Consider the following 25,997-nt stretch of genomic DNA (forward strand, 5'->3'; position numbering starts at 1 on the left):
TTAGGCCTATGAATGTCTTATTAAACATTTTTAACTTAATGAAAACCAGAGCTACTGCTTTACTTGGAAATGGGTATCACCCTATTTGGATTTTTGCAGGATACATCATCCTACTGGGTCGTTTTCATGTCCCTTTGCTAAATACAGTATGTGACCGACAGGAGGGTTTGTGAAAGAACAGAAACGTAAATTCAGATTATGAATTAGTTCACAATCCCAATCCCAGTACTTTGTGCCAATGTGTTGGTCTGCTTTAATGAATTGCGCACACACAGCGACATGCAAAACATAGGCTGCATGAATACAAGGGAGAAACTCTCTACTGGTTTGTATAGAGGAACTAGAAGAATAGATTTTACTGGCAAAACCATAAGATCTGGAAGGAAAAAAATCGCCATTCCCCTAAATGGTAGTAAAACCAGAGCAATTTTCATCCTAATTTAGTATGATTAAACTGGAAATTGGACCAAAGCACCAAGTGCTTACCATTAATGATGTAGAACTGGGTTGTCCAGATGTTCAACAATTTTAATGGCCTCTGCATAAAAATTTTTTTTTACTTAATTTTAATACTCTGAAAAATTGTGTTGAACAGCATAGCTGGTCCATTATGTGGAACAAGTTGTGCAGCACTTGTCCCAAGGGTCAAATATCCAAATATTTTTATGGTCTCTACTTCTTTGCTTGATTTCATTTTAATATTCTCTCTGGCGCAGAAAATGGTGTTGAATGGGATCATTGGTCAACTACATGGAACAAGTCATGCAGCACAGAGTTATAACTGGTGCTTAAACATAATAACTCTATGATAGTAATAGCCAGTGTAACAATAACATTCTTTTGCCATTTTTTTATAAGGAAAAAAAAAGAGAATTGGAAGAGAGAAAAACATAACCACAAGCAACAAAGAAGGAAATCTATCAAGCAGTAAACATTTGGTACCCTCTTATATTAAAGAAGCTCAAGAAGAAGATTTTGTAATAAAGAAGGGTACTCTTGAATCACAGGTACTTGTCTTTCATATACTATTCTATTCTTTGGCTCTTTTCCCGTTTTCTCTCTTACATTTTTATTCTGATGGAATTGTTGAAAAATCATAATTCAAAAGCCAATTAGAAATCACATTACCATATGAGCTGATACACCCCTATTATAAACAGAAATACTAGTTATATTAGTCTTGAAGTGTCATAAAAAAAAACAAAGGCGATGTAGTGCATGCTATTTTATAGGAGTAGGTAGCACCAAATAATACAGTATTGATTTTATATGAAAATAACCAAGATGATTCACATTCTACATGTAAGCCAAGTGAGATCAGGAGTGTAACACTTTTAATAGAACTTTCAGTGCTTTTACTTACACTCCATATTGGGTGACGTATAAACATATCAAACATTAAAGAACTTGGTGCACTATGCCAGTATCTGTACCATTATAAATCAAAAAAATAAATAAATGTCCAAAATAATTTAATGAGAGGAGAAAAATTCTCACAGTTCACCCCAGTCTATGGGTGCAAAAAAAAAAAAAAACAGCAAAAAGTTGTGAGTTTTCCCCAAAAGTAAAGCCCAAAATTATAATAAAAATTCAAATAATTTATTAGGACATACAGATGACAGATTAACGCATTTTGTGCCTACTGAGGCACTTACTCATAAACTAGCCTATGAGTAAGTGCCCCAGTAGGCACAAAACACGTTAGTCGTTAAGCTTAACCTCCCAACTGAAGCCCAGACCACACTGAGCATGTGCATAGTCTTGGGTCTTGCAAAGATGTTTAACAAAGTTACAACATGGTGACCCCCTGTGGCCAACTTCGAAAGCATAAATCATTTGTTTAATTAGGCTTCTGGTGCAGTAAGTTCATGTTAATGTTTAGTATACAAAATACAGCATTTCTAGCATTATTCAATTTTAGACTTTAGTTCCCCTTTAAAGGCTTGATTTTGTCTGTATCCCAAACTAAATCTGGAGTTTGGTGCATTCCTATAAATGAACAGAAGTTTCACTCAGTTAGTAAAGTCAACCTCCCTCTCTACCTTAGTTCCAGTTGCCAGTTTTGCAGCCATTATTCCACTGCAGGTATGGGATCTATTATGTAGTATTCTTGGTACCATGGGGGAAATTTCCATTCAATTTTTTTTCTGGTTGGTGTTTTAAAGGGAAAAACTCAATTTTTATTGATTTATTAAACTCCCATGCTGCTAAAAATCCAAATAAAATAGTACTCCATCTCAAACCAGCCAAGGTTATATAGAAGTCAACCGCAGTTGACCCGTTTACAATTGGAAAATATCATGAACTGCATTGGGTTTTGTACAATAATCCGAAGAATTTGTGGTTTTCGAAAATAATCCAAAAAAATCATACAATTCGTATTTTTTCATGACTTTATCGAATCTTTTCCCGCACCAGATTTTTTGTTAATTTATTGATAAATACTGTAACAATGGGCAGAGGACTTTGGTCAAAGTGGTCAAATATTGAGAAATTTTCAGATTTTAGAAACTAACCCCCTGTATGTTACAAAATCAATGAGAAATTTGAAATCGGTGATGGAAATGGTTTTTGCCAAGCTTTGTAGCATGGGTAATTGTTTTTCTGGATAGATCCGATATGTGGCATAACTACTTTGCGCTGTGCCCCCCACAATAATCTTGCAGCCTGGTGCACAGCAACTTCTACCCAGAAAAAGTAGACTCCGTGATCCGGGCACCCCTGTCTCCTGAGCCCCCCATGACAATGATTTCTCTATAGTTACATCTGTGGATCACATGCCTGTTTATATAACGTGTATAATCCAGATATTACTTCAGAGCTCAATTTTCTTTAACTAATGAAACATGTCTTTTAACCCTTCTAAATTAATGTAATGTTCTTGTTTACTCTTCTTCAGGTCTTCGGTGGAACATTGTGTACTAGTTTGCTAACCAAAGCACTGAGTGAAAAGTCAAATGATATCAATGATATGATTTTAGATTATAATAAATATAACTATTTGGATGTGCAGAGCAATCTGAATATTAATGAAGGGACAAATTGGTGCAGTGAAAATGGACAACCTGATAGTTCTTCAGTTGAGCACATTAATGGCATCTTCGTCAAAAACAACCCATAGTGATGATGTGAGTCTAAGCCCAGAAGAGGATGAAGAATCTGAAAAGGCAGATTTCAGTGGGGCCATCACACTATATAAAAAGATAACTCCTTGTGTGTATGGAGAAAATTGCCACAGGTAAGTTATTTTACTAGATAGCTACAACTTGTACTGTAATTTATTGTATATAAAAACATATTAATGAGACTGAGTGTACACTATAATTCAAGACATTTTATACATTTGAGCAAAAACACAATTGAAGGGATTCTGTCATGTTTTTTTTTTTTTCCAAAACACATCAGTTAATATTGCTGTTCCAAAAGAGCAAATTTATTTTTTATATCTAATTTTGAAATCTGACATGGGGCTAGACATGTTGTTAGTTTCCTGGTGCCCTTTGTCATGCAACTTGTACTGAACCGAAGTCACTATTTCCCCCTCCCTTTCTCCCCAATGGTCTATCAACAAAACAATGGGAAAGTAACCAAATAACACTTCCTGGTAGATATGAGAATATCACTCAGTAATATAAATCAAAGTCCCACTGTTACTCCAGTTATATTGATTAGGAGAAACCATATCTTACCTGAAAGCAGTTCCATTGTAAAGTACTGGCTCTTTCTGAAAGCTCTGAAACAGGCACAATGACCTAAGATGGCTTCCTGTGCACCAGTATTACAGCTATAAAATACACTTGTTGGTGTGATAGGGTTGCCACTTTTCCTCCCAACTAACTCCAGGCGGGAAGGTGGGGCTGTGACGTAACGGGGCAGGGTATGATGTCACATAGAGGGACAGATTGACAATCTCAGGGAATCCTGCCTGGTTTTCCCAGGCTGTTTGGGTCAAAACGAGACAGGTGGCAAGCCTATAGAGCAAATTATTTGTTTTGTAAACTGTGTAATTTAGAAATAAAAACTACACCATAAAATGCCAGAATTCCTTAAACTTCCAGAACTAAGAAAACAATTGCATTAAACCATCATAATACACCTTGGCACCAGTGTCGGACTGGCCCACCGGGATACCAGGAAAACTCCCGGTGGGCCAAGGTGTCACTGGGCCCTCCTGCTTCTAACATTTTGGCTTATTTCATGGTCATTCTCTATTTCCTTATGGAAATAAAGAGGCTTAATAATGGAAGAATAAAGTATAGTATGTAGAGAAAAGAGACTAGGAGAATAAAGAGGTTGAGTGAGGAGAGGAGGTATAATAGTTTGGAAAGTAGGCCCTCAGCCTAAGGTTTTCTGGTGGGCCCCTGGCATCCCAGTCTGGCACTGCTTGGCACAAATTCTACATGTTGCACTTTAACCTTCATGTACTTTAATTCAAAATAAATGTTTGGATCCCTTTTGTTAATTATTTTCATTTGAAACCCTGATAAGAATAGACTGAAGAGAGTATAATTATCATTAAAGGGATATCCCAAGCACTGTCATTTTTGTAGAGCCGAGTAACAAGACAGAGAGGACTTATATTTAAGTGCAGAACCTATGGCCCTTTGGATTTGATCATTACAGATATGTGGATCTGCCTTCAAGTTTTTTGAAGACCCAATGATTGGGATAATCGGCAACTATATTTTATTCTGTGTGATCATGTTTTTATGATCTCTAAGAATATCCACTTGAGCAACTCAATGACAAAGTTTCGCACCCTTTCGACAAGCGAACGATCATTACTCCACTAATTCACAAAGTTCGAATTTTCCACTACGCTACCCTTTTCACCAGAGACTGCTTCGTCAGCTTAGACCTGGTGAACTGAAAAGATGAAGCTACATCCTCCTCAATCTTATGTCAGTGACATCATATCCTGTATGCTGATAAAATGAAGCTACATCCTCCTCAATCTTATATCAGTGACATCATATCCTGTATGATGATAAAATTAAGCTTATTGAAGGAACTTGAGGAATGATAAGTAACTATAAACTGGACTACTATCTAGTAATTTCGGCAGGCAGGATATGATGTAAGTCACATAAGATTGAGGAAGATGAAGCTTCATTTTAGTAGTTTGCCTGGTCTGAGGTGGCGAGGTCAACTCTGGGTGGCGAAGAGGTAACGTTTAGTAAAATGCGGAGCAAGACCATTCGTCTGAGCAAAAAGTCGCTTGGTGGCATTTTAAAAAGTTGATTATCATCGCCATAATAAGTTTACGGCCAAAGTCCTAGGGGCAAATTCATCATGGGTCGAATATCGAGGGTTAATTAACCCTCGATATTCGACTGGGAATTAAAATCCTTCGACTTCGGATATCGAAGGATTTAGCGCAAATAGTTCGATCGATGATCGAAGGAATAATCCTTTGATCGAACGATTAAATCCTTCGAATCGAACGACCTTCCCTATAGGCTAACATTGGGTTCGGTAGGTTTTAGATGGCGAACTAGGGGGTCAAAGTTTTTTTTAAAGAGACAGTACTTCGACTATCGAATAGTCGAATAGTCGAACGATTTTTAGTGTGAATCTGTCGAAGGTCGAAGTAGCCCATTCGATGGTCGAAGTAGCCCAAAAAACACTTCGAAATTCGATGTTTTTTTACTTCGAATCCTTCACTCGAGCTTGGTGAATTGGCCCCTACTAATGTTGAGAATTGATTTCTGAAACGATAAAGGACTGCATCAGAAATCTCTCTAATAAATAAAATATATGTTCAAAGAATAGATGGGAATACCACACCTGCAAAATAAGAAATGATCTTTCTGATGTTGGCAGGGTGATCATTTTTATATTACTGATCTTATTAATTCATATATAAATTTTCTTGCTTTGTTAATTATACAAATACTTTAGAGCAATTTGCTTAGTGACCAGCTCTCTATTGCTCATAGTATTTGACTCTTTTGGATGTTAGACCATTATCTAATTAGGCAAAGCCGTTGCTGTTATCAGATATACGTAAGCATAGAAATAGAAATGATTCAATACAGTTCACTAGTGTCCATCAGTCGGGTGCAAAAGGGAAAAAATAACACACACATATCCCTTTTTGGCAGTGTTTCTTCATTTCCTTTAAACTAATTAAATGAACTTATTTCAAGGCGGGGTATTATTTCCATTTTGATCCCATAGATATGAGATTTGTCCCAGAATTACATAATATTTTTAATATACTTATATTTTATGCATCATGTTATTATTTGGATACAGGTATGGGGTCTGTTATCCATTATTTTCTAGTAGACTTAAAGGAGAATCAAACCCTTTATATTAAAATCCCCTACCCCCTATCCCTGCCCCCCCCAGCCTAGGTGTTACCCTCAGTAAATGCCCCTAACTAGTGATGGGAGAATGTCTGCCTTGCTTTGCCAAAAAAAAGGCGAACAATTTGTGAAACTCAAAAATTGACGCCTGCTGCAATTTTGGACGCGCGTCCGAAAAGTTGCTTGTGTCAATTTTGTGAAATTGCAGTGAAAATTCACAGACCTCAACGTTTTTTTGACGCCAGAGACAATTGAGATGCTGGCATGGATTTTGATGGCCGCGAATTGTCCATCGGCGTCAAAATTCGTTTCACACATTTTTTGCCCGTTTTGCAAATTGTGCTGGAAATTCTTGAATTTCGTGGCGAAGCCAAACGGGACAAATTCGCCCATCACTACAAGGAATATTTTAATACACAAGAAGGGCTTTGCTACCTACTACATTTAGAGGCCCATTTATCAAAGGTCGAATTTCGAATTCATGTGAGTTTTTTTACTCTAATAAAATCAAATATATTCTAAATTCTAAAAATCTAACGTCTAAAACTTGAACAAATTTTACCAACTCGAAAGCTCAGATTGAATTTGATTCTAATTCAACTAAAGTCGCATCAAGTTTTTTCTCAGAAAAAAACTTGAATGTCAGGAAAGCTATTTACATCTTCAAATGGATCACTGGACCTCTCCCATTGACTTCTACATGAACTTGGCAAGTTTTTAGGTGGGCGAATAGTCGACTTTGAATTATTTCCAGGCTAAAGGTTTGATAAATCTCTAATTTAAATTCAAATACAGTTTGGATTATTCCCAATTTGAATTTGTGAGTTTTTACCAAAAAAACTATTTAAAATTTCTATTTTCCTATTCGACCCTTAATAAATCTGCCCTCTAATGTCCTATGATTTGATGGACACTTCCAGTGTATATAAAATTAAAACATAAAAATAGCAGTGCATATTTATTCAGTTAATTTATTATACACAACTTTTTATTATATTTAATCTTTCACAAGTATAGTTTTTATAATCAACCAGGGGTCTTATTTCTGGGTATAAAATTGCTCCCTGCTCTGTAAGTATTCCCTTTGGCATCTCTATCTGGAAAACAAATTAGTCAAAAACATGCTTTTGATTTAATAGTTCTTTTAATTCCACAGTTATAGATATTCCCATGCACATCAGTCCTCTAAAATGTGACACAGATGCAAAGGATAAGCCCTGGGCTAGCATAATATCTTTGTTAAATGTACCCCCAAACCTCTAGTTACTTATCATTTCATAAGTTCCATCTATATTTCTGGAACTATTTTAATAGAAAAATCAGACTTTGCACGGTTCAGTGCAGCTGGAAATCTAAAGGGATTGACTTTCATTAACTAAGTGAAATTTGCCAGATTGTGAGACTCAGTATCTTATTAACATGTTCTCAGTATAATTATGGCGCCTCGTTAGCACAAAATGATAACTTGCTTTTCTAGACATTCCCAGAAGGCCTATAAGAGCAGGATTTAAGTGGACACTTATAGGCAGATTTATCAATGTCAAATTGAAAAATCTAATTTTTAAGTTCGAATTTCAAGCTAATTCTAGGGGCAACAGACAATTACAGCCCATATTTTGCACCCCTGGAAACTTTAGCATGATTATGTTGCTCTCCAACTTTTTTTTACATTTAATTGTGGCTAATGGGTAAAAAAGTTGGGGACCTCTGATCTAGGATATGATGCACTAAACTAAATGATAGACATATCTCAGACAATAGGGGGCAGATTTATCAAGGGTCAAATTGAAGATTAAAATATTACTTTTTTTATGTTCAAAACTGTCAAATTTGGCTAGGGAGTTATTCAAATTCGATTCGAGTTTTTAAAAAAATTCAAATTAGATTTTCAAGATTTATCATAGTCATGCCCTTTAAGAACTCAAATTCAACTATTTGCCGTCTAAAACCTGCCAAATTGCTGTTTAAATCAATAGGAGAGGTCCATGGATCAATTTGGAGTTGTTTGCAGCCTTCCTGACTCCGAAAAAAATCGAGTCGAGTTTTTTAAATTCAAGTCAAATTTGATTCAAGTTATCGGGTCGATTAATACATTTCAATTGGTCGAATTTCAAATTTATGGGAGTTTAGAGGAGTTTCTAAAAACTCACATGAATTCAAAATTCGACCTTTGATAAAGAGCAGATTTATCAAGGGTCGAATTGAAAATTAGAATTTTCGAGTTTTTTTATGGTCAAAACTGTCATTCGACTAGGGAGTTATTCAAATTCGATAGACGCTTTTCCAAAAATTCGAATTCGATTTAAGAACTAAAATTTGACTCTTCACCACGTATCGTATGTGATTATTTAGCAATATTTTTCTTTTCACCAAGCTTTCCACAAAGTCTCTGTTGCTGATCTATAGTGATGGGCGAATTTGCGCTTCGACTGAAAATTTGCGAATTTCGCGAAACGGCGAAAAATTCGCTGGCGGCGACTGGCGCAAATTTGGACTGGCGAATAAATTCGCCCATCACTACTCATCTACAATGTATGATGAAAAAAAAAATACACCAACGAGAGATTCCTTTTCATGAATCAGATGGGGATCATGTAGCCAGCCATGGCAAAACAACATTGCTATAAAGAAAAATCTTTCCAGTGCGTAAAATAAATTGATAAATTTGAAAACCTCGTCTTTTTTTTTTTTTTTAATAAGGAAAAGAGTAAGAAAATGCTAAATTTTTAGAGCTAAAATTATGTTAAGGTTAAAAGCAACTAAAAAAAAATGTAGTTGCTGAAAATTTTATACAGGTATCCCTTACCTGGAAAGCCTGTTACTCAGAAAGCTCTGAATTAAGGGAAGGCTATAAAGTCCATAGACTCCATTTTAATCGAATAATTGAAATTTGTAAAATTGTTTACATTTTCTCTGTAATAATGAAAAAGTATCTGTACCTTGTACTTGATCCCAACTAAGATATATTCAAAACTTATTGGAGGCAAAACAATGCTATTGGGTATCATTAATGTCTTCCTTTTTTTTTAGTAACAAATTATGGAGATCCAAATTACAGAAATACCTGTTATCCAGAAAACACCAGGTACACAGGTATGGACCTATAAAACTCTTTGTATCAAAAACTAGCCAATTTCCCGCATAATTTGCGAAACAGCGAAAAATTTGTGAAACTCGAATTTGACGTCTGTGTCAATTCTGACGCTCATGTCAACTTTGATGCTGCCATTAAAGTCAATGGGTGTCCAAATAATGTTGCCGCGCAACTGTGTGTCCAAAAATTTTTGACACCGGCGGCGACACGTGGAAATTCGCAGTTAAAACCCCTCTTCCCGAATATTACAGATGAGAAGAAGATGGCGCCTGTAAACTCCGATGCCCTGAATCTGCACTGAGGGGTAAGTAAAGAGTTAGGGGCATTTACCAAAGGTACCACCTAGGGATGGGGGTCTATGTAGGGTAGGGATGGTAGGGTTTTTTTTAGCAAGGGTTTGGTTCTCCTTTAAATGCATCATGACTCTAAAGTCACCTTAACTCATTTAATGCATTTAACCTTTTCATTAGCATACCAAAGCACCATTGTTCACAAATGATGAACTCTTTAATTAGATGGGATGCTGTGACGAAATTATCTGTGTTAAATGGGATAAGTGGGATACCTGGGTTTAGTTATTCTGTGTCAAACATACAAACCAAAGTGGCTTCATCTGTACATCGAGCTTTGTTCCCTTCTAGTTGAAAGATGTCCTGCTGTACACCCATCTATAATCTAGATAACGTATCAGTGGTGGTCCTCTTGGAAGAGTTGCAAAAAAAAAAGCCATTTCCAAAATGGAAATGGCTAAAAGACCATCTCTGCAGAAAAACACAAAGATTGAGGGACAGAAAAACTGCAGCATGTGCTCTGGACTGAAAATCAGAATTTTTTAAGCAATAAACATGCGTGACAAATAATATGGGGGATTCAGTCTTAAGCCAATGGAAAACCAACCAGGAACAGGAAGTGCCACTTAGCCCTCAGATTAGGCTTTTGCTTACTTTTTTGTGTTTGTGAATATGTTATTGATACCAAATTAAGTGATGTCAATGTCATTTAAGGGGTTATTTAATAAACTCCGATTGCAAAAATCCACAACAAATTTGGATTTTTAAGTATAAAATAGGACTTTTAAAAAAAATCACACATTTTTCAGAATTTATTATACCACGAAGATGGAAAAAGTCAGATTGAGAAAATCCAGCATCTCAGACCTGGCAAGGTTGCATATAAGTCAATGGGAGGAGTCCCAATGATTTTTTTATGTGCGCTGGGTTTCGTGCAATACCTCGAAGATTTCTGAGTTTTCAGGAAAAAAGCATACAAAATCGGAGTTTCCGGCTGGAAAATCAGAAAAAATCAGGAAATTGTGATTTTTTTCCCCGCAGACCACATTTTTGGGAAAATCTAATAAATAAACTGAAAAAACCCATGCGGATGTAGTCTGAGTTTTTGCCAGAGCATTTTGAGATAAATTTGTACTTTGATAAATAACCCCCTAAATGTCCTGAATGTGCACAATAGGTTGAAAGCCTTTTGTAAAGTGGTTGAAGGGAGATGATAGACTGTAGAAAAGAAAAGTGCCAAATATTTTAAATTATTTCTCTCTCCCAAATAAAAGAAAAACACACTAAAATAACTGATGTCAGGTTTTTTTCTTTGTAGGAAAACCCCTGGCCATTTTCAGGAGTTTTGTCACGAGATATCGATTACGATAACATTGAGAAGTGAAGTCAAGATGACAGGGATGAGAGAGCCGAGTGGCCATAAGGAACGGACTGTTACAGCTCAGACAACACGATGGAACACGTTTTCTTTCACACAGAAGCTTTTACCACTTTTTTTTACATTTTACTTTCTTTCTGACATTTTGACAACTCTTAGGTGCAAGGTGTTATTTTCTTAAGAACAGGATGTGCTAATGCAACACTGAAAATAAAATTTGGTTACAATATTTAGTAGAAAGTGAATTTCATATCATTTCTCATGGTATATTTGTATCATTTGATGGCATACATTAAGGGGGTTATTTATCAAAATCAGAATTTATCAGATTTTTAAAAAATAAAAAGTTCCGACCAAACTAGAATCCACAATTTGACATTATTTTTCATTAAAAAAGCTCGATTTGGGTAAAAACCCTATAAATCGAGCGGAAAACCTAAATCATATGATTTTTGCAGTTTTTTTTCCTGAATCGCTAGATTTTTTTCGGGCTTTCTCCCAGAAAGCCAGAATTTTTCAGATTTTTGCCTGAAAAGGTCGGATTTTTGGGCTAATTCCACAGAAACATCAGGATCGGATAGGGACCTCTGCCATTGACTTAGACACAAGCTCGGCAGGTCTGATATTGTGGATTTTCGGATTCTGGCTTTGTGCAGCTTCAGGCTTTAATAAAGTATTTAAAAAACCTGAAAAAATTTGAGTTTTGCCCAAAAAAAGCGACTGGAGTCTGGTAAATAAACCTTTGAGTTTAGCAAATGTAGAATTTTTTTTCTTACATTTACTTATACAGGTGTATTAATGGATTTATAATTAAAGTCAAATTACAACTCACATTGGCGTTTGGGGTAGCGAGTGGTGCATCAAGAATCTGGCACTCAGTGCAGAAGGCAGTGGTGATGGGCGAATTTGCGCCGTTTAGATTTGCCAAAAAATTAGAGAATTTCGCGCGAAATTCGAAAAACAGCAAAACATATGTGAAACTGCGCCGGCGTCTCGTTTTTGATGGCGAATTTTTGACGGCGAAAAGTCACCCGGTGATAGAGTGCGATTGAACTCTAGCCATGGTCCTGTTCGCTAGCAAATTGGGCAAGTGAATTGGTGAGGTCCCTGCGGATAACAACGCTGCCGAAAAGTCGCAAGCATTAGCCACTTCGCCCTTTAGGGAATCTGCCCCTTAATGCATTTAAATATATTGCAACAAATGGAGCTTGCTTATTCTAAATGCACTTTACACAATTGATTTGTTCTAGTTCCTAATGGAGTCCTGTAGAGTTCACATTCATTATACAGTTGTCTTTCATTGTTGGACAGGAAGATACAAACACATCAGAAATCTTCCCGGATCAGATCAGATATGCAGATAGTATTTGTGCAGGAATATGGTCAGTCTTTTATTTGCAGAAACTGTTAAAGTACACAAGCAATTTCTGGCCAACGTGGAGTCCTGTAGCCTCGCTCTATTGAGAAAGAAGATATTGTCACTGGAATTCTCTTTGCTTCATTGCTTGCAATCACCTGCTCGCTCAGTGCTTTTCATATTGACCTGCTGTGAAGTTATGTGTTGGACTGCTGGGAATTAGACTCACAGTGGAAAGCTTTTCATTCATTCTTGGCGGGGTCCAGTCTATTATAAAACAGCACTGGAGTGAACTTCTATATTTATGCATTTGTGTATACACTCTTGCGCATCAAAGTAAATTCATGGGGTCTTTAAAGGGCATTTAAAGTCAAAAAAATAAAATCCCGTTTTTACTTTCTTTAATGAAAAAGAAACCTATCTCCAATATACTTTAATTAAAAAATGTGTACTGTTTTTATAAGAAACCTGACTGTATGCAATGAAATTCTCCCTTCATTTACTGCTGTGGATAGGAATTGTCAGACGGTCCCTAACTGCTCTGCAGGGAAACAATCATACTTATGTACAGCAGGGGGAGCCCCCGCCTTACTTCCCAGCCATGCAGAACTCAAGCAGCTTTGCTTATGATGATCCCTAAGCAGCCCAGACCACACTGAGCATGTGCATAGTCTTGGTCTTGCAAAGATGTATAACAAAGTTACAAGATGGTGACCCCCTGTGGCCAACTTTGAAAGCATAAATTATTTGTTTGATTAGGCTTGTGGTGCAGTAAGTTCATGTTTATGTTTAGTATACAAAATACAACATTTCTAGCCTTATTCTATTTTACACTTTACATGCCCTTTAATGGATGATGAAAGAAAAAGGTCCGTCTCACTGGTGACTGTAATTTCAAGTGCAATGACATTTAGGGGGTTAAAATTCGAATTTTCCAGATTTAATTTAAAAAAGTCTTACCAAACTAGAATCCACAATTTGATCTTATTTACTATTTAAAAATCACAATTTAATCATATCGGGGGAAAACTTAAAAAAAACCCTATCATACAATTTTTTTTTCAGATTCTTTCCCCTGCAAAGCTGTAATTTTTCAGATTTTTGCCTGAAAAAGCCCGAAATAGTAGAATTTCAGGCTTATGTCAGTGCAGACCACAGAAACTTCCAAATAGGATAGGGACCTCTACGACTGACTTATATACAACCTCAGCAGGTCTGAGATGGCGGATGTTCAGATTCAGACGTTTTGCAGCCTCTAAAAATATTAGGTTTTTTTCCACTAAAAAATTGGATTTTATAGTAAAAAAAAACCTCTATTTTTTTTTGAGTTTTTAGCCTTCGGATTTTGATAAATAACCCCCTTAATGTCCAACACATTGCTGGGAACACATACACCAATTGAGAGAGAGATGTAAAATGGCCAGAGTTGCCATGCACCACTAATTAAAGAATGCCCATTGGCTCTAATGAGAATCAAATTGTTGCTGGTGTCGGAATTGTCGCCGGCATCAATATTTACACCCGCAAATTGATGCAGACGCAAATTCGCCCATCACTACTTGTGGGCAGACTGTGGGCATACATTTTAACAAGACCCCTCCCCACAGTGGGGCCACAGTCAGTTCAATGGGAAAAAGGTTTATCTTGTGAAAACTCATGGACGAGATTTAATTTGAGGTGCAATTCAATTCAGGAAAACTTATTTCAAACTGGAACTGAATTAGTAAAAAAAAGTTTTTTTCCCATGAATTTTCACCTGATAACCCATGAGATAACTTCGAACCGAATTGAATCTAGACCATAATCACTGGAACAAACGCCTGTCCTTCTGTGAAGAAATCAGAGGTGGCAGGGGGCACCTTTCAGAAGTTTCCCTAAAGAAAAAAAGAGTAAATTGTTAACAGGTTCAGACTCATTTCTCAGAACCGAAACAAGATGGAAGCAATAAGCTTTGTTGGATCATGGCAATTTTGAGCAGAGAACCTTGAATTTTGCTGTATGGGGCCCCGTGATTTCTAATGGTGGCCCTGCTTGCCTTGTTTCAGGTGTTACCCATGAACTCAGTGAGAGTATACAAATTGATGGTTCTGTATATGATACTGTGTGTAGACCAAGGGGTATATTTATCAAAGAGTGAAGTTAGAGGTCACCACAGTTCTCTAGAAATTCCGCCACTCTCCATTCATTTCTATGGGATATTTAAAAGAGTATTTATCAATGGATGAAAGTTCATCCTTTGATAAATATTCCTTTCAAAGAAATGAATGGAGAGTGGCGGAATTTCTAGAGGACTGTGGTGACCTCTAACTTCACTCTTTGATAAATATACCCCTTGGTCTACACACAGTATCATATACATTCATGCTTTCACACAGAAGAATTGGATTATAAATACTAATTATAACCCAGGTCAGTGACGTAACCATAGAGGAAACAGACCCCACAGCACAGGGGGCCCCAGAAACTGGGGGCCCAGGGGTCTGATTCCTCTATAGCTAATAAAAAAACCCCGCGAGGAAAGGGGAGGCAAGTCGGCGGAGTGGGTGGAGTCAGGGTGGGGAGTTGGCGGAGCAGATGTGTGGCGGGAAGTGGGCGGGCTCTAGTTACACCACTGACCCAGGTTATTCTATTCTTAATAAATTGGGTAATAGACTTTGTGAATGTGCTTTTACAATATTTGTATGTATTGTGTTTTACTTAAAATCTCCCTATTTTTCTTGTTTCTCTTCTTCCATTGCCTCTGTAAGAGTGTTCTCCTAAATGACAGTAATAACCAATGAATTAGCTGACACTAAGCTTTATATTATAGACATCCACCAAGTACAATTCCCTGGGGTGTCTCTCTAATAAATGTGCACTAGTGAGAGTTGACAGCGATATTTCCATGATGACACACGTCTCCCTCTCTCCTTGAGACTGTTAATGTGCCCTTTAAACAGAATATAAAAGTCGTTCTTTGCTGCAGGGTCATTTCACAACGTGAGACTTGTGTAAGCGGAAATTCTGCATAATATACACAACATCTAATAGGGGAAGATTTGAAATATTTCTGAGTAATTTGAAAGCAGCGAACCCTTTCCATTGAAGTCTGCCCAAGAGCTAAACTCTGTTCTATAAACGAAAGCAAATCTCGGGAAGATATTTCTTTCTCGACATGCGTCGTAGCTGACAATGTATTTATTGCATTCACTGCTTACAAAAACAGCACATGATTTAACTGTAGAGACTCCATGTTCTTTATTCCAGGACAGAGTAACGGAAATGTTTCACGTATTACCAAAATGTACCTAGGGGCAGATTTACTAAGCTCGAGTGAAGAATTCGAATGTAAAAAAATTCAAATTTCGAAGTATTTTTTTTGGGTACTTCAACCCAAAATGTATGGGGAAGGTCCCCATAGGCTTCCTAACAATTTCCTGATCGAAGGAATATCCTTCGATCGATGGATTAAAATCCTTCGAATCGTTCGATTCGAAGGATTTAATCGAACGATTATTCCTTCGATTGTTCGATCGTAGGAATAGCGCAAAATCCTTCGACTTCGATATTTGAAGTCGAAGGATTTTACTTCGACGGTCGAATATCAAGGGTTAATTAACCCTCGATATTCAACCCTAGGTAAATGTGCCCCTTCATGTTTACATGATTTTCTAGTAGACTTAAGGTATGAAGATCCAAATTAGGGAAAGATCTGTTATCCGGAAAACCCCAGGTACTGAGCATTCTGGATAACAGGTCCCATACCTGTATTAAAATTCCAGCAGATTGATTATTCTCTAACATTCTATAAGGGCTATTATTATTATAAGACATTATTTCTATAGCACTTATGTATTCCACAGCGTTTTACAAGGATTGTTCATCATTAGCATCATTAGCATGCGTGCCCATTACTTTCCTGGTTTAACACAATCCTTATCTATTGCAGTATGTTAATGTCACAATATAACCCATAAGCACCTAATATAGTAATATAGCAAACAGTGCCTTTGGTTAACAGCCAACACATCTAAACACAGATAAGATAGTCTGATAGCCCATTGACTTCAACATGTTTTGCAAATTTTGCATTGTCTAGCAAAACTTTTGGGCAGTTTCTCAAATTTTGCGGCAACAGATTTGCTCATCACTGTCCTCTAATGTACTTGTGAAGTCTAATCATGTCCCCTCACAAGCGCCTTTTTTCCCCCAGAGAAAACAACCCCAACCTTGTCAGTCTCCCCTCATAATTTAACTCTTCCCTCCCTCTAACCAATTTAGTTGCACTTAGTAAATAGACTTATGGAACAGGTCTAGACATTAAATCGGAGCTCACCCTTCTTGATGAAACGTCTCTTACTTCGATCGCAGCTCTCGCGGGATCTCCCTCACCTCGCCGAGGAAGTAACAATCACTGACCCTGACAAAGTGCCTGGAGGGAGGGCACGAAACGCGTAGGTTTTTCTCACCAACCCACTGCTAGAAACTCACTAAGATGTGCCAAATAAAGCCGCAAGAAAATTGAAAAATACCGTCTCTTGTGTTCCCTTCGATCTGCACCGTGGAGCGGGGTAAGGCTGTGCAGTAGTTGCACTTAGTCTCTGCACTCTCTCCAGCTCATTTATATCCCTCTTAAGGACTGGAGTCCAAAACTGCCCCCATACTCCAGATGAGGCCTCACCAGGGACCTATAAAGAGACATAATTATGTTTTCATCCCTTGAGTTAATGCCCTTTTTTATACAAGAACTTTATTTGCTTTAGTAGCCACAGATTGACACTGCCCAGAATTAGACAACGTGTTATCTACAAAGACCCCTAGATCCTTCTCATTTAAGGAAACTCCCAACACATTGCCATTTAGTGTATAACTTGCATTTATATTATTTTTGCCAAAGTGCATAACCTGCATTTATCAACATTGAACCTCATTTTCCAGTTTGCTGCCCAGTTTTCCAGTTTAGACAGATCACTTTGCAAAGTGGCAGCATCCTGCATGGAACCTATAGTTCTGCACAATTTAGTCTCATCTGCACAAATAGAAACAGTACTTTCAATGGCCACCTCCAGGTCATTAATAAACAAGTTGAAAAGCAAGGGACCTAGTACAGAGCCCTGCGGTACTTCACTAACAACACTGGTCCAATTAGAAAATGTTCCATTTACCACCACTCTTTGTAGTCTATCTTTTAGCCAGTTCTCTATCCAGGTACAAATACTATGGGGCAAATTCACTAAGGTTCGTAGTTGCGCCAGGCGCAACTTCGCCGCACTTCGCCACACTTCACCAGGCATACTTTCGCCAGCGCTCCGCAAATTCACTAAAATCCGAAGTTGCGCACAGGGGTAGCGTAAGGTTGCGAAGTTGCGCCAGCGTTGATTCGCTAAGTGAAGCGAAGTTACGCTAGCGATGGTTAATTTGCATACGGCGCCAAATTCAAATTTCAATGGAGGAATACGTAGAATCACTACAAATGCCTGGGAAACCTTCAAAACATCAAATAAAATTTTTATTTTGCCCTACACATGTGCCCACTGTCTAGATAAGTTGCCAGGAGTCAGGAAATGTAGGGGGGGGAAGGAGGGGAGCCCCAAAAAAAATTTCGATCTTTTTCAGCCTATAACCCATAATGTAGAAAACACGCCAGCGTTTTTTGGGACTTAGAAAAAATTTTGACTTTTTTTGAAGCAATCCCTATCTACTCTATTGCGCTTCGCCTGGTCTGAGGTGGCGAAGGAAGTCTAGCGTAAAAGGTAGCGTTCAGTACACTGCGCGCGTTAGTGAATTTGCGCAGTTACGTCCGTATCGATAATTCGCCAGGTGTAAGGGTGCGAAGTAACACTAGCGAATCTACGCCAGCGTTCATTAGTGAATTTGCGTAGTAACGAAAATGCCAAACGCTAGCGAAGTAACGCTAGCGTTCGGCGCTTCGGCGCTTAGTGAATTTGTCCCTATGTTCCAGGCCAACATTCCTTCATTTAACCAGTAGGCCGGTAGGCAGATACAGCAGACCTAGCCTAGACCTAGACCTGAATGATCCATTATTTAAGCATATGTGTGCAAAAGAGATTAGGGATCATTCTTGAACTTGAGGGTGCAAGAGCACACCCCTCAGTTCTTATTCTAAGAGCACTTGTTACTAGAAATATGTGGTGCTCAGTGATGAGCGCGGCCCCAGGAGATGCATTTACCCCTCGGCTTTGCAAATGATCCCTAGTGTCTTCTCAAAGGTTTGGCCCTAGAAACATCACTGGTTCAGGGCCCAGTAAGTAATAGTCAGCACTGTTGCCAAATTCCCTGGAACAAGTCTTCAAGGACAAAGCTCTGCTGGCCTGTCTGTGCTCCATTTATCTGTAAAATTCATGAAAATTCTGTTTGGAAGGCAAAGTGTAAGTTCTTGTCACAGATGTATAAAAGCATTTATACAAGATATATAAGGATTAACGCCTTGGTAGGAACCATAAATAAAATGCAAACAAATAGTATTTCAGCTCAATAAATCTAATCTTGCTCCTATTTTGACATGAATCATGACACAGTGAACGTTACCTGCTGCCAGGGCTGGTCCTATCACATGTGGGGCCCAATTGGGACCATGTTGGCGGGGCCCCTAGACAAAGTGTTGCTGGCTACTGACACACCAAGTTTTTAGGAAAATAAGGGCATACAGGCACAAAATAGAAAGGAAAGGGGCAGACAAGGTAACATAATAGGGGCACACAGGGTAAGAGAGAGAGGGAGGAAATAGGAGAGTGGACTGGGCCAATTAGTTTGGGGCTGGGCCGATTCAGCTTGGGAGCAGGCTTGGTTGGATTGGGGGCAGGCAGGGCCTATCAAGGTTGGAGGAAAGCTGGACCTATGAGAGTTGGGGGCAGGCTAGACCTATGGATTTGGGGATGGGCTGGACTCTCAAAGTTGGGGGCAGGCCAGGCAGCATCATGTGCTGAGGGAAATATTATCTGTGCTGCCCTGTGGTGCGGGGCCCCCCAGAGGTGCGGGGCCCAATTGGGCCCAATTGGTCCAATTGGCCTAAGGCCGGCCCTGCCTGCTGCAACTCAGTACACTGTTTAATAAATCATTGAGCTGGAATTTATTATACACGTGTGTATTTAGAACATAATGTTTCAAATAAGTGGGAAGAGCCACGATTGTTCAGACAATGAAACATTACCTGCCATTGACCAAATTTCCATGAAAATAAAAGATTGTCTGTGAATCTTTCCAGGCATGAAACTGCTCTTATTTACTCAGCAAATCATAAAAAACAAAATGGGGTTCTAAAGTTCGCATTGCGCATTTTTATTTGCAAATGATTGTATTTCCCATGTTTTTTTCCTGAACACTAACATATCGTACTGCTGTGCCTGTCTTTCTGTTTCTTTTGAATTGTGCAAAAATATTCGCAAATGAGATGTTTGCGTGAGTGCAGGCACCGTACAAGGTAATTCGCAACTTGAGAAAACGGTTTTGCCATAATTTTCTCCGCTCCCAAAGACGTATTGGGGCTGATTCACCAAGGGTCGAATATCGAGGGTTAATTAACCCTCGATATTCGACTTGGAATTAAAATCCTTCGACTTCGAATATCGAAGTCGAAGGATTTTAGCGCAAATAGTTTGATCATTCAATCGAAGGAATAATCTTTCGATCGAACAATTAAATCTTTCGAATCGAACGATTCAAAGGATTTTAATCCAACAATCGAAGGAATATCCTTCGACCAAAAAAACTTAGGAAAGCCTATGGGGACCTTCCCCATAGACTAACATTGACTTCGGTAGCATTGACTTCGAATAGTCGAACGATTTTTAGTTCGAATCCTTCGATTCGTAGTCGAAGTCGTAGTTGAAGGTCGAAGTAGCCCATTCGATGGTCAAAGTAGCCCAAAAAACACTTCGAAATTCGAAGTTTTTTAACTTCGAATCCTTCACTCGAAGTTAGTGAATCGGCCCCATTGTGTTTGCATTAATATTTGCAATTTGAGATGATGCCATATTTAAAAAGCCCTTATGCAAATAATTCTCAATTCTGTTTGCACATTACATACACCACTCTTATCCAGATTTATAAATATAAACATGCGCAGGGAAAATACGTTCAATGTGGGATTCATTCTGCCCAACTTTATAAATGAGCCCCAATGTCTTAAAAAAAGGTAATTTGAAGTATAAGGGGCCCATTTACTTAGTTCGAGTGAAGGAATAGAATAAAAAAAACTTTGAATTTCGAATGTTTTTCTTTGGCTACTTCAACCATCGAATTGGCTACTTCGACTACGACTTTGAATCAAACGATTCGAACTAAAAATCGTTCGACTATTCGATAGTCGAAGTACTGTCTCTTTAAAAAAAACTTCCACCCCCTAGTTCGCCACCTAAAACCTACTGAAGTCAATGTTAGCCTATGGGGATGGTCCCCATAGGCTTTGGAACAATTTTAAGGTCGAAGAAAAATCATTCGATCGATGGATTAAAATCCTTCGAATCGAACGAGTCGAAGGATTTAATCGTTCGATCGAACTATTTGCGGTAAATCCTTCGACTTCGATATTCGAAGTTGAAGGATTTCAATTCGGCAGTCGAATATCGAGGGTTAATTAACCCTCAATATTCGACCATAAGTAAATGTGCCCCTAAATGTATTATTGTAGCATATCGCTCTGCATATCTTTTTCAAGTGAGTATAGTAGACTTTTTTGGGTGTTAGAAGTGAGGCTTCCTCCGAGTCCACTATGTTCGATAGTGGGGAGATTTCCCCACTGGACCCATTTTGGTTCACGTCTTTGCTTTTCGCCCCGTAGCTTCGTTGGGGATCCTTTCTTTCTGTGCCTGTTTCATATTGTAATGTTTCTTGAATATTCTGGGCCAAGACAAAATATCTTTCAGCCTTTTTTTTTGTATTATTTGTATGTACTGTTTAGAAGATAGTCCTTATTTCCTTGTCAAATCTGACAGCTGAAACTCTGAACTTCTTCAATCCAGTCAATCAGCAGTCCTGTCCTCTTGTGAATAAATTTGTATTTTTATTCTAAAAGGTTTATAAATGTAATCCCTCTGTATTGCAAATAACCTTACATTAGGGAATGCTCCTAGAATCCCTATATATTGATTATTTGGGCGTCATGTTTCACCACCTCTTCTCCATATAAATACACGTGCCATGTACTAATTTGTGCAGCCTGAGGCAATGGAGCAGAAAAATAAAATAATGTTAATTATGTATAATTACTGTTGTTATTTATAGCAAATAATTGTGGTCATTTACATAATTTTATCTTGTTTTTTTTATGTAGGAAAAACCAACAACACAAATTAGAATACAAACACACTAAACCTCCAGGTACAAAAGATTTTTTTTTTGTTCAGGTGGTTTTCAGCACAATTCATTGTGGAATTCTGAGAAGCCTGACGCAGCTCCTCTTTGTCTCCCATTAATTAAAATGCTTAAGTTTACAGTGCAGGTGCTTTTCTGTCATTTTCATGCCGAGAAGCATCTCTAAAGGTGGCCATAGACATGACAATTATGATCTTTCCTGGAAAAGATGTTTCCAAGAAATATTGTTCATTTCAATACACACGTGAAGAGCTGAATCGTCAATTATACATATAGAAACAATAGAATTCTATCTATATCTGACCATTCAGCACTAACAATGGCCGATGTTTAGGTGCCATTAAAGGTGCCCGATCAAACTTTTCCGGCCAGCCCGATTGACAAACCAACCAATATCCAAGTCCTCTGCCGATATCGGTCGGTTCGACTCCTGCCGTACACGCACCGAATATTATACGAAAATTAGTTTTGTACGATATTATCGTCGTGTCTATGGCCACCTTTACTCTACCAGAGGTTTCAGGCATTTCCTGTTCCATTGAATGTTTTCAACAGGAGATTATGAACTTCTGTGTTTTATCTGATCAGATTGTGTTGGCTGCCAACACAAAAAAAAAGGCACAAAGATATTTATTCATATACAAAGTAGATATATCATTCAGTGCCGTGTAATTACATGGATTCGGATTGCTATGTAATAAGGTCTGATTGGAAGACATATATATTTGCTCTATAAGTTAACGTCTATAGCACAAACTACATGGTTTTGACAGCCAAAGGAATCATTATATATGTTTAAAATGGTGCAAAATAAATCAAGGTGCTTTAACGATTTTATTTCTTTGATTTTCAGAAAAAGAGGGTAGAAGGTTAAGAAAAGGGGCACCAAAAATAAAAAAGGGAGTATCTTTTTACATCAACCAATCATAAGGGGGTTATTTATTAAACTCCAAATGCAAAAATTCTTGATTTTGTTTTATAAAATTGGACTTTAAAAAAAATCACGAATTTTTTTGAATTTATTAAACCCCTAGGATGGTAAAGTCAGAATCAAAGAATCCGGCGTCTCAGACCTGTCAAGGTTGCATATAAGTCAATGGAAGAAGTCCCAATGATTTTTTGATGTGCACTGGGTTTCGTGCAATATCACAACGTTTTCAGAGTTTTCTGGCAAAAAATATAAGAAATCGGAGTTTTCGAATGAAAAATCCGAAAAAATTGTGAAAATCTATTTTTTTCCTGCAAAGCAAACTTTTGGGAAAATGTAATAAATAAGCGTAAAAAAACGGAGCAGATTTGATCGGAATTTGTATCAGAAAATATTGAGCTAAATTCTGACTTTGATAAATAACCCCTTAAAATTGGGCCACAAGACTTACTTTGAAGAAACTGTGCAGTCAAGGAGTTAAAGCATATTGGGCCAGAATCAATTTCAAGGGGTGGGGGTTAATTATTTCCTAAATTATTTCCAGATTTTCCGATGATGAAAATAATTGTATGAATATTCTATGAATAATCTGATTAGGGAATTAAGAGTCCAGGTGGGATTTAGTTGAGTGCTAGCATGCATTATTTGTTATAATATTATTATTACAATTAATTACTTTTGCTTTCCAGGAAAATCGTTGAATTGAGATGGGCGAATATACTGCCAAATTTGCAAAACGGCGAAAAATTTGCAAAACACATTGACGTCGATGGCGTCAAGATAATTTTGCCGCATGTCTATTTTGTCGTGAGCGTCACTTTTTATGCGTGCCACTATTTGGGCCAAATGCATTAAAGTCAATTTTGACGCACAACGATTTTTATGCGCACATCAAATTTGACGCACGGCCATTTTTTTCTTGCCTCAGTGGATTTTTCGTCTCACAATTGCCGCCGCAGTTTTGAAAATTCGTGTCTGGCGAATTTATTAAATAAAGCTGCAAATACTATCTGAAATCACCATAGGAACATCATTCATGTACTCCAGGCGTGAGTTTCCTTTGCCATCTGCTGGGGTTTTCCATTATCATTTGTATGGTATGAAACTTCACATGTTACACGTTGCTTATGTGGTTGTCATGTGATGCACGTTCCCTGCACAGCAATATGTGTATCTGTAGCTGCTGTTGACCCTTGTGGATCATTATCCACTGAGACAGTGACAAATGATATGTACAAACCTATAGGGGTGAATGTGACATGTAAATACTTGTGTTTCTGTGCAGAGTTACACACCATATGGCAATCATACATGACATTCATGTGGTTATACATTTTTTATTCTTACCAACCGTTAATAGGAGAAGGAAATCTACAGAGACAGTTTATTGCCAATAGATTAGCCACAATAGTACAAGCTATAACTAGTGATGGGCGAATTTGGGGCGATTCCATTTTTTTTGGAGGTTTTCGAAAATTTATTAGCCGGCGGCGAATCAAGGGAATTCGCTGCAAATTCGCGCTTGGTGAATAAATCGCCCATCACTAGCTATAACACTATATTTATTCTGCAGAAAGCTTTACTACACCTGAATAAACAGCTCTACAAGCTCTCCCTGACTGTTTAGACTGATGTTGCTTGGTTTTCCATTCTGCCTGTATTTTACCGGCATAGCCTGTAAAACAACTGCCAGCACCGGTATTACAAATTTAAATTGTAAATTTATAATACTCTTAAGATTAGCCCTTGGCCTGCCCCCGATACACCTACATTTTACCTTATTTGTATGCGGACCCACTCCAAAAGCCTCCATCCTGCCATTGCGATGTCATAGCCCCAACCATTTTGCACCGTTTTGCCCACCCCCTTTTCTGTCCGCCTCTTGCCTGCGGATAAAATTTCTTCATAATGGTGGAAACCCTAGATGCAGCTGCCATATTAGCTTGGTGTGACATCACTTCCTGCCTGAGTGTCTTTCTGCTCACTCATAGCTCTGGGCTCAGATTACAGCAGGGAGGAGAGAGGAACAAACTGAGCATGCTCAAGCCCAAGCCCTGGAGGTTTAAGCTGAAAACAGGAAGTCTGATACAGAAGCCCATGAGTACACAATAGAAGGAAAGAAATTTGCTGTTTGACTCAGAGCAGCATTACTTTGAGGGGTTACTGGTGTATTTATATAGACCTTTCTGATAAAGCTTATTTACTTTTAACCTTTCCTTCTCCTTTAAGTAATTACTAATAATACATATATATTTTTTTAAATTTGACTGCTGTTATTAAATAAGATGTCCTCCTTATCTAGGTATGACGTGACAGTGTGATCACAAGAATCGGGGGGTAGGGGTAATTATTCTTCCTTCTGTTCTACAACTGTTTATTTTGTAATTCAAATTGTTGGGGTCACCAAGCAGTTATCTCAGTCACAATTTGGAATCTGAATAAGAGATGCAGCTAGTGATGCTAGTGATGCGTGGGTCTGCTTGAAAGCTTTTGCGGCTCACAAGCTTTTTGGGTTGCACAGAACCTGGTTGATATTAAACAGATTACCATAGCCATTAACCTGTGGATCAGTCCATAATATCACCAACTGGAGTATAAAGGGCTATACACTACATATTCTTTCCCCACAAGTTAGAGTTAAGTCTGGAATTTAATTTTTCTGACTAGGTTCATCAATAATGGAAGCCATTGTCAGCAGAAGAAAGCCATATTTATATACCACCAAAAAAAGGGTTAAGGACATAATTGTCTACATTATAATATAATAGGGATGCACCGAATCCAGGATTTGGTTCGGGATTCGGCCAGGATTCTGAATTTTTTTCGGCCGAATCCTTCTGCCCGGCCGAACTGAATCTGAATCTGAATTTGCATATGCAAGTTAGGGGTGGGGAGGGAAACCGTGTGACTTTTTGTCACAAAACAAAGAAATAAAAAATGTTTTCCCCTTCCCACCCCTAATTTGCATATGCGAATTAGGGTTCGGATTCAGTTCGGTGTTCAGCCAAATCTTTTGTGAAGGATTCGAGGGTTCGGCCGAATCCAAAATAGTGGATTCGGTGCATCCCTATAATATAATAATCCCTTTAAATGTTTTAGTAAAATTTTTACCTATTTCTTGTGGTATTACGGGGTCAGTGAAATAGTTTTTAGAACTTTTACTTCTTAATTGTGTTTTTAACAGGAAAAAGTGTTTTGGATAACGACAGTGATCATGATGGAGAACCCAACAAAAATGACTTGGAGGAAAGTTTCATAGATGATGAGGAGGACTTTGACAATTTTGATGAAGACTCTGATGCCAGAATGGGAGGAAAAAGACAGTGA

The 25,997-nt window shown here is 38.0% G+C and overlaps 1 pseudogene; it reads left to right on the top strand.

Annotated features, from left to right (window-relative positions):
• Window positions 1-279: 279 nt before the first annotated feature.
• On the top strand, window positions 280-25,997 carry LOC108717371 (annotated as a pseudogene).

Source organism: Xenopus laevis, chromosome 5S, assembly GCF_017654675.1.
Source record: "Xenopus laevis strain J_2021 chromosome 5S, Xenopus_laevis_v10.1, whole genome shotgun sequence".
Lineage (NCBI taxonomy): Eukaryota > Metazoa > Chordata > Amphibia > Anura > Pipidae > Xenopus > Xenopus laevis.